The 15,475-nt window shown below is 41.3% G+C and overlaps 1 protein-coding gene and 1 long non-coding RNA gene across 3 annotated transcripts in view; one reads left to right on the top strand and one right to left on the bottom strand.

The window, feature by feature from the left end:
• Nucleotides 1-15,475, bottom strand: part of NRG3 (neuregulin 3) — a 619,340-nt gene that overhangs the window by 387,685 nt on the left and 216,180 nt on the right. The window lies entirely within an intron of this gene.
• On the top strand, nucleotides 4,152-8,270 carry LOC309341680. Its single transcript, XR_014156528.1, has 2 exons — nucleotides 4,152-4,423; nucleotides 8,016-8,270. It is a non-coding gene; the product is annotated as an uncharacterized lncRNA (long non-coding RNA).

The raw sequence follows: 15,475 nt of genomic DNA, 5'->3' as shown, positions 1-15,475 counted from the left end.
CACCCACTTCCCATTTGCAAAGAACAGGACAGCACTAAAAATGGCATCGCTCATCTTAGGTAGCACAGCCCATTCTACCACTTTGGGACTGTGCCACCTCATTCTGCTGCATGTGTAAATTTAGCCTAAGAACAGATATGGGGGGAAGAGATACTTTGGATTTTTTAGGGAGATAAGCATTTTACACGCTGCTTCAATTGTTATGCTTGTTTCCTAGATAATTTAGCAAGGAAAAGAAACTTCTACGATATTGAATGGAAGGAAAAGCTGATAGCACATTTTACCAGATGCTACTTACATTATTGACAAAATATCTACAAGTTTCAAAATAAATACTGTGCACAGATTGCTCTGTCTGCAAACTGTACCTCCAATGGCAAGCAATTAAAACTAGCTTTAGACATTTCTGCTTAGACACCTACACACCTAGACTTATCATTTTCTTTGCTTACATCAATCCACATACTTCCTCACATTCAGAACATCAGTTAATAATTAGATAATATTTTCTCACAGCACAAAGAGCTGCATTTTTAAAATACATGGTGTTTCTTGGAACAATTCTCTTTATGTATCCTAGGGTAGTCACACACTGCAAGAAGACATGCATCACCCTCAAATAGAATGAACGAGGGCAGATATTTGCATAAAAATGCATTTTCTCATTTCTGTGTATCCACGAACTTTTAGAAGCAATGACTACAATTTAGATTGAAATACAATGCATCTCAGAGAACATAGTCCAGTGACCTGTGTGCCTGCCTGCTCAGGCTATTGTGCAAGTGCTAAGAAATTGCAGATGGACAACTCCAAGACCTCTGGGTCTTCACACTCTTGGAAAGAAAACCCCTTCAAATATAGGATGTTTTTCAAATAGAAGACTGTCCTCTGCAATTGTATGTCCATTGCTGGATTTGAGTAAGAGAAACTTAATAGATTTCAGGAAACAGAAACTGAAACAAGTGCTCCACCTTTTGGACTGGCAAAATTATAAGCACCATCCTATAAGTTCACCAAAGTCTTGCTTCTTAAGGTACTTTCAAAACTGAGGACTAATCCACAACCATCTCATGCTGTTCAAGTGTCTTCAAATGGGGGGGAGGTCAGTTAGAAACATTCCTTTGTATATAGTTTACAGAAGATATTCCATATTATTGGGGGGGGGGAGCATCAAGAGCCAGACAATGCACTTAAACTCTGGCACAAGTTGCAGAAGACCAGACAAAGCAAGGGACAATCAATGTGTGATACATATTACTTCAGCTGACAGGTTTATCCCAGACAACTCTGCATGAGAGTTCTGAAAGACTTCCTTCAATAAGATACAGTGGTACCTCTGGTTACGAACTTAATTTGCTCTGGAGGTACGTTCTTAACTTGAAACCGTTCTTAACCTGAGGTACCACTTTAACTAATGGGGCCTCCCACTGCCGCATTTTGAGAGGAACCCAGCACAGCAGTAATTTTCTGCTTTTGAGGTTAGCCACAGCTACTTCCCAATTAATAACCTTGTGAGTCTACACCTCATGATGATTAAACTCAATTCAGAAAATCCCAACTGAAATCTCATTCTGGCCATGACTTACTTAAGAGCTGTATCCAACTACATCGCATTCAGATTATATACATTATACACAAAGTGTGGTGAATGTGCTCTGTTACATCAAGGATCTGTTACATTGATAAAGGGTTGCTTTTGTTTTAGTGGTTGCTCTGACCAAGAGGATTAAAGTTCAACACAGGACGAAAATGACAGTTAAAGGGAAAGGAAAGCAAAATATTTCAGGAGGAAAAAAGAAGCTTAACAGATTTCAAGAAGACTGGCAAAAAGTTTGGGAGGGGAAATACTTGTAAGTAAAGAAAATAGTTGAAGAATAAAGAAAAGATAAACTGACAGAGAAAGGATATATTGCAAGAAGGAAAAAGAGCTAAAATGCTGTGAGACAGGTGGAGTACTGTGGAAGAGTTTAGAGAACAATACTGGAACGCTGTAGCAGAAAGAAGCCAAGAAAAAGCTGCAAAGTGACCCAGATGCTGTACTGAGGAATACAAATTGTTACCTATTGGCTTGGTTAGTGAAGCAGCAGTCTACGCTTATCTGGATGTGTTTTCCTCTGTGATCTTTATATTTAACTTATGAACTGTTCAAGCTGTTTCTAAAATAAATTTGTGAGGTCTTATTGCCCCCCCCATTGCATTCACTACTTTATCTGGTGTAACAAGCTGGTTAGTCTAGTGTTTAAGACGTCACAAAGGTTAAAGGGCTGTTCAGTGGAGGCAGTTGGAGGGGTGGGGTATTCACTTGGTAGCAGCAGCAGTGAAGCAGGGGAGGGTGAGGAGCTGGGTATGGTTTGCTTGCTTGCTCCCTCTCTCATGGTGCAGACCACACCCTCTGCCTTCGCATCTGAACACTTGAAAATTCAGTGCAGCAATGCCAAGGTGACAAGCAGGAGGACTTAAAAGCTATCAGGTGGCCTAACATCATGACCACAAACCTGACACCCTAAATAGCACTCCTTTGTGAATGGAGCAAAAGAGCCACTCCTAATTTGACACCCAATTGCAGTTGGCCAATTTCCATTTAGTACATCAGATACCTCTGGGAATGAGGCTAGTTTAAAAATTGTTTTAAAAAGAAGGAATTAGTAAGAAACTCCCCCTGTTAGTTGCAACTCCCCCCAAAAAAGCATTCTTTCCTGACCCCTGAATAATTTCAAACATGAATAATTTCAACCATTGTAACGTGGTCATTCTCTGGAGGACCTAGAATCATAGAATCATAGAATCATAGAGTTGGAAGAGACCACAAGGGCCATCGAGTCCAACCCCCTGCCAAGCAAGAAACACCATCAGAGCACTCCTGACATATGGTTGTCACGCCTCTGCTTAAAGACCTCCAAAGAAGGAGACTCCACCACACTCCTTGGCAGCAAATTCCACTGTCGAACAGCTCTTACTGTCAGGAAGTTCTTCCTAATGTTTAGGTGGAATCTTCTTTCTTGTAGTTTGGAACCATTGCTCCGTGTCCGCTTCTCTGGAGCAGCAGAAAACAACCTTTCTCCCTCCTCACATGTGACCTGTCCAGAAATAATTATATCCCAACTGGTGCTTTGGCTTTTAGTAGAAATTCTTATTGGAGAGGCATATAGCCTGTTTAAAAAACACAGTGCTCATAGCATATGCTCCCACCCACTTCTAGTCCCTTGCAAATCAGTAAGACAACCCCATCACCAGAAGCAGGGAGCTTCCACAGTCTTAAACAAATGGCTGTCATGCACTGGTACATCATGTGCACCAGAACTACAGAAGCAGCACTGTTGAATCTTGACATTCCCGTTTCCAAATCGGGAAACGCAGATCAAATTTTCATTGAATTGGGCTACCATCAGAAAAATGGATTGTGACAGGATTTTCAGTCAAGCTTTGGATTAGCTGCTTCAGTCCTAGAAGCCAGATTAGTTTGTGCCAAAATTTCAAAACCTATGCCCTGGAGATGGTGCTTGAAATAGCAGCCAGAATCTAATCAGGTAGTTTTGTAAGATTTCATTTTGAATGACAGCAGTCTCCATGGATCTCCTATTCATTATATATCTGCTACTCGGCTGAATTCCTCTCCACACTCCTTCCTTTTTCATAGAACTTGGAACCTGAAAATAGGTAACGATAATCTCTGCAATCAAACCAAGATGGAATTTTACATTCTATTTAAATGTCCTGCACTTAGCTCTTCTGCAAGCCTGCCCCATCATCACTATTATAATTCATATATTGATGAAATATGTTAGGTAGCCAACAGAGCAGAAACAAAATAAAAGGATATACTTTGTGAGTACAGACTTTATGGAAGCAGTACCTGAACTTTGATGAGGAACACTCTTTTGCCAGTCAGAATTAATATTTGAGACACATGTCACTGTTACCTCTGAAAAGGGTTATTTTTAAAAAAACGAACATTTAAAGCATTATCCAGTTTTTTAAATGACCTCTTCCATGTTTGTTTATTAGTAATTTACCTGGGCATGCTTTCAATTTATGTAAACTGCTTGGCAGAGACACTGCCTTGGGTCCCAGGTTATGGGTGCTCAATAGCGCCTGTGATATAATGCGACATTGTGATGTCATGATGTTGTGTCATCACAATGTCACATGGCAGTGGCAGGGCAGCTTTTCTGAGGCCTCGTGGGGTCTCGGAGATTAAGTCCAAGACCTCGCGAGATCTCCAAACATGACTTCTGGTTTCTACCAGATGTCGCGTTCAGAGGCCTGGCAGGGCCTCCGACATCATCTGGGAGGCCGTGTCGGGGCTCCGATACAAGTACCGGTAACCGGAAGTCACGTCGGAGCTCAGTGTTGTTGTGGAGTGTTTTCTAAAATTCTTAGATGAACAATTAAAGAAAGAAATAAGCAGTCTTCTCTGAGGGAAGTTTTGTGCTTGGTTTTGTGGCTGCCATATGTCCTCTTTTTCCAGGACACGCCCTCCTTTTCATGGGTATGTAAAATGAGAGTCGTCATAGCAGTCCATTGTTAAAGGTAAAATCAGCAAATGTGTCCTCTTTTTTGCTCTTCAAAATATGGCAACACTAAATGTGGCAATAATGGGAGCTAGTGTGGTGTAGTGGTTAAGAGCTATGGACTCGTAATCTGGTGAACCGGGTTCGCGTCTCCGCACCTCCACATGCAGCTGCTGGGTGACCTTGGGCTAGTCACACTTCTTTGAAGTCTCTCAGCCTCACTCACCTCACAGAGTGTTTGTTGTGGGGGAGGAAGGGAAAGGAGAATGTTAGCCGCTTTGAGACTCCTTCGGGTAGTGATAAAGTGGGATATCAAATCCAAACTCTCCTCCTCCTCCTCCTCCTCCTCCTTCTTAAACCCAGATCACGATCACACCATACATTTAAAGCACTATTAACAGCCATGGCTTTTCCCCAGAGAATCGTAGCTTCTTAAGAGCTACAATTTCCAGCACCCTTTAAAACTTAATTTTTACAGGATTCAACATTCTATTAAAGTGGTATAATAGACCTTTAAATGTATGGTGTGAATGTAACCCCAGATGCTGCTAGGGTGCATTCCCCCAATACTTTTTAAACTTGCAAGTAGGGCTTTTTTTCAGCCAGAACTCACTGGAACTCAGTTCCTGCAATTCTCAGGTGGGTGTCATTGCCATTGTAAGAGAGGTGTTTATGGTGAGTTCCAGCACCTCTTTTTCTAGAAAAATAGTACTCCCTGCAAGGCTCCAGAGAGACAGAAGAAGAAGAGGAGGAGGAGGACGAGGAGGAAGAGTTTGGACTTGATATCCCGCCTTTCACTCCCCTTAATGCCACATGAAGACATTTGGAAGTCAAATGAGAGGGCAATACTTTATTCACACTGGAGACTTGTGGGTAAAAGAAGTTTGGGTGGGGTGTCCCCACCAAGTGGGGACAAGTTAAGTTCACCCCACACTGCTAAACCCGCCCCCAAACTTGTAACCTGTAACCAAGTTTCCTCAAAGTGGGTGGAGATGTGATGGAGGAGATGACACGGAAGTTATTAAGTTAGGAAGAAGCAGTGCAGTTTCAGCGAGGATCAAAGATTCTGTGACTGGCAAGATATATCAACTCATTAGGCCTATTGTTGTTCTAGGGCAACAGCACTGCAGTTGACACCCACACATAACTGACATACTCTGTCATATGCTTGAAATGTTGAGTGTTACCAAACATCAGGCAGATGCACAATCTTGCTGTTAGTACCATGTAGCTGCTATTAGTTATAGCTGCTGACAGCTGACAGCTATCAGACTGATTTACATTTCAAATCTTATGGCAGTAAATCTGAAAACCAAGGTTAGCATCTGCATGGCTGTTAATCATTTTTTCCCTTTCTCACAGATATTTCGCTTGCTCTGTTGTTTTTTAAAAAGCCTGTATGCTGAACATCAAATTCCTACAATTTGACGTATGGGGCAAATCTTTCCTAATTAGCTAAACTTCATATTTTCAGAGGAGAGAGAAAACTTTAAAAAGAAAAAGAAAATCTAAGGGTTTGTTCTCTGCCATTAGCCATGATTTTATGGCATCAAACCACATTGCCCATGTTACTTCAGGATTAGGCACAGAGACAGAGAACAGAAGTCTCTGCAGAGAGGCCAGCTGTTTATAGATGTATTTTAACATTTATTGGCCACCTTACCAAAAGAAAATAAGTAATAATTTCTGTCCAAGTAATAAAAATTAGCACAAAAGCAGCAATAAAACTTAATGAACAGAGCTGTCATGAAATACAGGAAAGCAGAAAGTTTTTATTCCACAGTCTGAAAGCTGACTGGGGTGGGAGGACGTTTCACTTGCCTCCTGAAAGTGTGCGGAGAAGGATTCACAAGAAAGACCTTAGCCTGAAGCTCTTCTAATTTAGTATCAAGGGTCTGAGGAATTTTAACCAGTACAAGGGCTGTCATCTGTCTGGATTTTCCCAGACATTACTGGGATTTCAAAGACAGAATTGATGTCGGGGGGGGGGGGGATTTCCGAAAGGTAGCCCTTTGTCCTAGATCTGGCAAGTCCACCATTGTTGTTTTTTGAGCGTTTTTGTAACTAACTTTTAGGTTTTCGGGGTGTCCTGGTTTTTACTTTTTGAAATATGGCAACCCTATCAGTACATTTATTAATTTATCAACTAAGCTTACATTTGTTTGCATATTATCAACTTAAAAAAACTGCTTTATTTGTGTACTGAGGGAAGTGAAAGTTTATTTACATATGAATAAACAAAGGGTAACACACTTTGATAGACTGAAAGGCCATATTTTATATTTTCTTTGTCATTCATGATTACAGTAATACATCAGAACCAGGATTGCTCGACAAAATAAATAAGTCTGTTTTTAAATTATAGCACCATCAAGTACAATTTCTCTCAACAACTAATCCATTAAAGGCTAGTTGACTGACTACCAACTGAACCCGAAACATCAATGTAGCACAAAGGGAGGCTTCCTTTGCAGGACACACACAAAAGTTGCATATTAATTATGTTAAACACCACACAATGGTAGGGAGCAGAGATGTACAGTATTAAAATCTCAACCAAAACTTAATTGAACTCAAATTCAGAGGTGAGACATCTGTGGAATACAGAAGGAAGTCAAAAGACAGAACTTGTGATGCTTCTAGGATGAGCAGAGCATTCTGCAAGTTAAACTGGAGACTTCAGGAAGGAAACTTTTTTTTTTTTTTACATGCATTTTAGTGGCTATACTTGGAGCAACCATTCCCATCCCCCCTTATCTACAAATGGATAAAAATCAAAATAGGGGCAAAAAATATGTCCTTTGTAGAACTTGTCAGGTGGCACTCCTGCATTTAAAACTAATATCAGAAGCAATTCTAACTTAAGTATTAGTTTAAGTCACAAAAGTGCCTCCTGAAATCATATGGGAATGATTTAGATATATGCATCTACCGAGATGGTTGGGCAGTGTTCTCGAAGCTACAAACATGAGTTTGACCAAACTGCAGGAGTGCCTGGCGTGCTCTGGTCCATGGGGTCATGAAGAGTCAGACATAACTAAAGGACTAAACAACAAGAACATCTACCAACAAGAAATACATGGGCATAACAAGTTTTATGTCTTGTAACGGGCAAAAATAACCCTGCCACCTATAAGTTCCCTACCTAGTAACACAGATGATCTGAGCTCAGGGATCAGTCAACCAGAGAATTTGGGAAGAGGTTTTGAGAACACAAAAATTAGAGATTTTGCTCTTTAAAATATTGGATCAGGCCAAAGGCCCAATTTCCTCTGACTGGAGATAGAACCGAACCAGCATGTATTAATAGACTTATTTTCCATAAATATGTCTACCCTTCTTTTAAAGTCACCCAATAAACAGTTTTTTCTTAAAACTGCTAAGAACAACTGAATATGAATAGCTAATTGCTATCAAAACTAAAATTTAGTTATTTTTAAGGCAGATTGGCCCCAAAACAGTGAAGATGGAGAGCTCCCACCTGTTGCAGGAAATATATTGGAGCGGCACTGATCTGTCGAGTGGTGTGGTTCAGGTCAGGAAGGAACAGATCTCAGACGTTCAATGGATGTCATCCTTCCCGCCCCCCTTTGTCAGCTGTAGAAGTGACCTGGAAGCCGGAGCCCATTTCTGCTGGTTGTGAATTTGCATGGAATTACCAATCACATTTTAGCTTCCTTATACACTCCAAAATTAAATAATGTTGTAATCTGCACTGCATCCTTTGGCTATGGCAGGCTATAAATCTCAATTAATAATAGGTTGTGTTGTTTTCATTTTCCTCTTTTTTTTTTAAAGAAGCATTAAGATAAGAAATGACAGGTACATCTTTTATTAGCACTAGTGTTGCATTAAGGTGTAATCAAAACCATTCATCTGCTCAAGCAACTATTATGTAACTTAAACGGTTATTAATGTATTCTTGGAAATGCCAACGTATACCTTTCCCAGAAAATTCAGTTCAAAGAAGAAATCTTATAAAACACTTTCTCAAGTTCTCTCATTTAACCGCCCCCCTTTTGTTTTGAAGTATCAGAAAAGTAATACAATGCTTCTGGGATTTACTCTTTTGTATCTGATCACTTGCTTCAGAAAAGTTACATCATGCGCAGAAGTCAGAAGAGCAGAAATCTACCACAGCATTCTCTTGCTAAGAGCAAGCAACCACTCAGATGTCTCTGAAAGCTCTCAAGCAGCACATCTTCTGTTGTTTATCCCCAGTTTCTGATACTCACTTGTATGCCCTCTGATCATGGAAGTTCCACTTAGGATCATAGCTAGTAGCTTTAACAGGCCTGCCTTCCAGGAATTTCTCCAATCTTTTCCTTAAAACTATTTAATGTAGAGGCCACAATCACAACTTCTGGTAAGAAGTTCAGACTGTGACTCAATATTAAAAGGACAAGAAAAACCCTCATTTGCGTGTAAGGCACAAGATTGTGCCATTCTGCTTCCTTTCCAATTGCATGCTTTTGTTAAGGGACACCACACACTATGTTTACACATGATGACGACAACAACAACAACAACAACAACAACAACAACAACAACAACAACAACAACATTCCCTCCATAATGTGCAGAATAGGAGTGGGGAATCTTTAGCCCCTGGTCATAATTAGGACCACCAGATCTCTCTGTTTGGCCCACAGCTGCCACAAGGAGGCCATCTTGGGGAGCAACCTCATTAAAAATGTAAAATGTGCTTTTAGCAGAAAGAGAGTCTAAGAGGAAGGGCAGGAGGAATGGGAGCAGCACACTGCCTTGAAAAGGAGGTCCCAGGAAGTCATGGGAACAAGCAACAGGGGCTGTTAGAACAGATGCAGCAGCAGGGGCTGTGGGGGTTAAGAATTTGGAAGGAAGGAGCAGAAACAGCAAGGGCTGTGAAGGGCACAGTGGGATAGGAATCGCTAGACAGGACCTTGCATCTTGTGGCTCTCATGCGGAGGAGAGGGGATTAGGTTATAAAACCTCCCACAGAACAGTAGAATAATTGGTTCGTTTTTGTGGAAAACAACAATTACGAGGGAAAGGGAAATTATGTAGGGCATGAGGGACACAAGATGGTCTGAAACCCATATGCAAATTGCACTCCTTGGAGGTATCAATTTGCTTGTAGCTAGATTTAGGCCTTCTAATGTTAAATTATGCATACAAGAGACTGATTTGCCACAGTGCTGCTTCACACAGAGAGCAGAAGACAAAATACAGATGCTTGCCCCCACAACGTTTGGAAGCCACAGTATCTAATTCACAAAGCAAACAGCATTGTTCTATCTGCTTATGGTTTTCCAAATGCTCAGCCTGAGAGAGAGAAGCCACTAAACTAAAATTAGGATTACTAGGGAAATACTGGAGTATCTGAAACAGTTATTGGGGTTAATGGGTTTCTTAAGGAACATGATACCATGCACACATGGCTGGCTTACTAGGAAAAAGAGGAATTTGTGTGGTCCTAATATTCACACCATGGGAAGAAATTAGATGAAATGCTGTTGAAGTTTAGTTAGGCCAAAGAAAAGAAAAAGTTTATCACTTCAGGAGAACTATTCTCCCCTCCCAGTTTCAGGATAAAATAATTGTTCCAGGACCGATAATTATGTTGGTTACAGAACTGCACCATCTGCAGAAGGCTCTCCACCAATAATATCATTTTAGCATCTCTGATTTGTCCCTGCCTACACCACACTTAAAACACTATCCACCACTTTCCCCTAGGCTGTTAAGGAAGGTAGAAATAAAATACATTAATAACATATAACTTGAGGTACCTCAAAATCCACACCTATTGGCCCTGTCTCAGAGGCTCCTGCCCCTAACAATAGACCACAACACAAAACTCAGAACAGGATTGACTTTCACATGTGAGTAGCATGAAGTATTTTTCACTATGCCTTGAAATATGTCACCAGATAATATGACCTATGGCCATTGATCCTATGAAACACTTGCTCAGGAAGTGAGCCCCATTGAACACAACTGTCATGAATTCCAGGTGCAGGGAAATATCCATAGAACTGGGGTGTTTGAAGTCTGGGGCCTCACCTGTTCACAAAGCTCCCACAGTGGTACCTCGGGTTACAGACGCTTCAGGTTACAGATGCTTCAGGTTACAGACTCCGCTAACCCAGAAATATTACCTTGGGTTAAGAACTTTGCTTCAGGATGAGAACAGAAATGGCAGTGGGAGGTCCCATTAGCTAAAGTGGTACCTCAGGTTAAGAACAGCTTCAGGTTAAGAACAGACCTCCAGAACGAATTAAGTTCTTAACCAGAGGTACCATTGTATTGCTAAAGTGGAGAAACGTGCTAAGAGGAAAGCACACTTGGCAAATCCACACCATGATCAACTCCTGCCCGTTAAACAATGTCCCCACTGTGGAAGGACGTGTGGATCCAGAATTGGCCTCCACAGTCACTTACGGACTCATTGTTAAAACTGTGTTTATTGCTATCCTTTCTCCTCTCAAGTTTCCTCTTTTCCAGGCAAAAGATACCCAGCTCCTTCAACTGTTCCTCATAAGGCTTGGAGGGGACCATGAGGGCCTCACAATACATACATACATACATACATACATACATACATGAATAACATGATGCATGAGAGGTCAGGCATTGCAGAGGTGATGCAGTATCCCCATGGATACCCTGAGCTACTTTTCAAATGCCTGGCAGCCATTGTTATATCAGAAAGCATATGATACACTTGCAGCTCCTGCAAATGTGTGATATTCAGCACACACTTTAATATGTGCAGATCCCCTTCAAAAGCATCACAGAAAATAAATAGCCGACTCTTAGTGAACATTAGGAGACTCTTCATTTCTGCACTATGTGAAATAGTTCCAACAAGCAAAACATGCAGCAACTGCAGCCAACAGTATTTTTCAGAATTTTCCCAGTATCTCGGCTTCTAGTAGAACACTCTTGACAGCCCCCTCCCTGCCTTTGCAGTCAATCCAGATGAACCAAAATAGTACCCATTAATAAAAAATAAGTTCCAAAGCCAATTAGCTCAAGTACTCTTTAGCAAAACTTTCCCAGGAATTGCATCTGGGAGAAAGAGAGTTCTTCGTGGGTACAGCTATACACATAAGAGTTCTCGACACACATTATAATGAATGTTCACAGACTGGGGGCACAGCCTGTTGACACAATATTGCTCCCTCCCTCCATGCATATGATCTTTGTATTTGGCAGCCAACTCTATGCAACTGGTGAGACACAGCATCTGCTTACAGTGAACTATCTATGCCAAAAACAATTTTAAAAGATGCAGCTTTCTTGCACCCAGGAAATTTATGAGTTATGCAAACAATTGGGGTGGGTAGACCAGTTGCTGAAAAGGATAATAAATAAATCTCCAGACTTATTTACTTACATATGTATTTTAGCACGTTCTTCAGCATGTGATGCCAGGGTGGGTTTCAACAGAATTAGAACATCAACAATTGTAAAGCTATAAAGAGCAGACAAAAATACAACACTAAAATTGAGTCCTAGCTAAATGAATTGCAGCAATGCCCAAGATTCTATAAACACTGAGGCAAACAGGTAGGTCTTTGCCTGGCACTAAGAGACCAAAAGCTTCAGTGCCAGATGTGCTTCCATGTATCCTCTCCAACTGGATTCAGCTACAAATAGATAAAACATGCGTCCAAATATAAAATGTGTACATATTCATTTGCCCAGGCTAGAGCTTGGAAGGGAATGCTTGCTTCATCAGTGAAGCAGCTCAGAGTGGGAGCTTCTATAGGAGCTGGAAGCTCCTTCCTGGCTCTCAAAGAACTGGAAGCTCCTTCCTGGCTCTCAGGGAGGCCCTGATCCAAGAAGGTTATTCCATGCACTTCCTTCTCTTCCCATATTACCTCGTGTGTTCTGCAGCTGAGGCCTTGAAACTCCTGCTTGGCTCCCTCTCCCCTCTACTCCTGTGGCCCTGGGGGACATGCAGAAGGGTCTGAGAGCAATCCAGGCAGCTGGTGTGGGACCCCAAGTCCTAAGGCAGGGATGTCTGGTTGGAACAGTTCTTTGAGGCCACTGGCAGTGTGTAGATATTATTATTATTATTATTATTATTATTATTATTATTATTATACTGTCCATCAGTCCATAAATCTTAGGGTGCTTCACAACATAAAATTACAACAACAAAAAACAACAAAAAACAACAAAAAATCAGAACAAAACAAATAAATAATCCCCCCTTCTCAGGGTCAATAGGAGCCCCTAAGAGGCTGGCAAGGCAGATATTTGGGGTGGGGGGTTCCTACTTCCCTGCTCCTCCTCCTGAGGAGACTTCAGTTTCAAAGTTTGAGCATGTCTGTACCCTGGGGGTAAAACACTTGCCTACAGCTTAAATCATATCCTCTCCACACACAACAAATCTACTATGCACACAGCAAATTCAGGGCATATCAGAGCTGGCCCATCAGCAAAGAGATTGGCTGGTTATTTTGCATACAGGCCTAAACAGATTGCTTATCAGACCCTTTTTGAATAAATAGAATGGGATAGCAACAGCACCCCCTAGATTTAGGGCTGATTCATGTATTGTACATTAGACATTCAGAGTCCAAGCTTTCACATCTCCTCAAACACTAATGTGGTGGAGCGGGTAAAGTTCACAGTGTAACCAGAGTCAGAGCAACGTGGAGTCCAGTCTCAATGGGGAGGTGAGGGTGAGCAGGATGAAATGAAGGATGACAGGTTGGGGTTACGTAGGGCTGTGCGAACACAGCCTGACCCACAGATGGGGCTCAGAACATGTTTGTGTCAATGTATTAGGATGTATTAGGTTCATTCTGAATTCAAAATAAACTGCACATCAGCAACTGGTATTCTGGCATAAATGCATCCTGCTCTGAGGAATTATATGGGCATGGTTTCTTAATCTTTTCAGTCTGTAACAGTCATAACATTTTACACAGTAAAAGCAACTGTTAGTCTGTCCCCCTACATTCTATCTCTTTCTCATGATCTGAGGTGTCAAAGACAAATGGTTGCTGGATGTATTGCACCCAAGTCACTGCCACAGACCTGTTTCTTCATGCTCAGTCCAGGTGGGAAAAATGGAACTAGAAGCCAAGGTCCTGAGCGGAGAAGGTATTTGTTGAACAGGGCTTCAGAAGGGAAGGGAGAAGAGGACAATGCTCATAGCTGTCAACCGTCCCTTATTTGGCGGGAAAGTCCCTTATCCCAGCGCTGTGTCCCACTGCTGTCCCGGATTGATGATGTCCCTTAAATTTCCTGGGTTTCAAAGGAAGCAGCTCCTCTCCTTCCCTCCCTGCCAGCCAGGGAGGAGGGAGGCTCCAGCTATGTTGCTTGGCTGTGTTGCTCACCCAATAAGGAGTCTAAGAACGACAGGGGGTGGAGCTTGCATGCCTTGTGCTGATCAAATCGGCCGCGTTGCCTGGGGACTCGCCTTTGCTCAGCACTTCGCAGCGGAGAGGTGATGGTGGTTTTCCTTGCTGCATCCCCTTTGCCGGGTTGCTGCGCTGTGGGAACCACCGCTTGAAGCTTCATTTGGCTGCTGGCTGGGCTTTCTGCCTTTGGCTCGGAGGGGCTCAGAAGTTGAACATAACTGTGCTGGGAAAATCCCTTATTTTGGCTGCTGATCCCTTATTTTCGAGGCTGCTGGTCCCTTATTTTCAAATCTATAAGATGACAGCTATGACAATGCTGAATGGGGAAGCTGATTTGGAGGGGAGATATTAGGAGTTCAGGTTGCTTCAAGAGAAATGAAATGAAAGGTAAGAGGTTTGAAACCCTTCTTCTTGACTGTGAAATTTAATGGACAGCAGTCAGTAATACTTTTATGTAATCTATCATAACCCTGCATAGTGCAATAGGAGATATAAGATTCAGCAATAGATTTTAACAGCAATGTTTACATATTTTTCCAGTTAATTATAATAAAAGATAAATAGGAATCAATGGACAATGCTGAATGGGGAAGCTGATTTGGAGGGGAGATATTAGGAGTTCAGGTTGCTTCAAGAGAAATGAAATGAAAGGTAAGAGGTTTGAAACCCTTCTTCTTGACTGTGAAATTTAATGGACAGCAGTCAGTAATACTTTTATGTAATCTATCATAACCCTGCATAGTGCAATAGGAGATATAAGATTCAGCAATAGATTTTAACAGCAATGTTTACATATTTTTCCAGTTAATTATAATAAAAGATAAATAGGAATCAATGGACCATGAATAAAAAAGTCATCAAATACTAGAAAGATCCAGAGTTAAATTGAAACAAGAAAAATTGTTAAAATCTGAAGTCTAAATTTCTACTTTGGCTAATTTTGAAATGTCTTTTTTCAAAATATATATATATGCAGGATTGATGTTTTGATATTAACATTCACCTGTTTTGATTGACATGAATGCAAAAGGTTTCCTATATTCTATGACACATTGGCTGTCAAATTCTATCAACTGCTGAATGTCTGATGTTTTCAGCTATTGACATCAACTGGATACTAGCTGTCAAACAGTATCCAATGTTGCCACAGAAAGAAAAAAGGTGGATACCACATTAAAGAGAAATCTGACACCACCAGATGTTCTTAATTCAATCTCCTTTTAACCTCTGCAATCTAGTTACAAGAAGCAAGGTCTAATTCACTATCGCACTGACTTTGGTGGTAAAGCAAGTGTCAGAGCAGGGAAAGAATGAATGCTCGTGAATAATATATGCAGCATTTGGGCCACCAGAAGGTTTTCCTTAATGTGGAAGTCATGTATGTGTCCCTATGTCATCCTTATTCTCCATCATCATGTATAATTCACTAAGCCACAAGCAAGAAGACACTTTCTGTTTGGGCTGGAACTAGCGCCTATCTCCTGAGCTCTTGATAGGAGCACACAACCTCATTTTTAAATATACACCTCTTTTTTCTTCTGCAACGCCATTGTTATCAACAGGAAGAAGATACAGTGGTACCTCGAGTTAATAACTTAATTC

The sequence above is a fragment of the Podarcis erhardii genome (assembly GCF_964252035.2).
Source record: "Podarcis erhardii genome assembly, chromosome: 5".
Lineage (NCBI taxonomy): Eukaryota > Metazoa > Chordata > Lepidosauria > Squamata > Lacertidae > Podarcis > Podarcis erhardii.
This window is presented reverse-complemented; position numbering and strand designations above follow the sequence as displayed.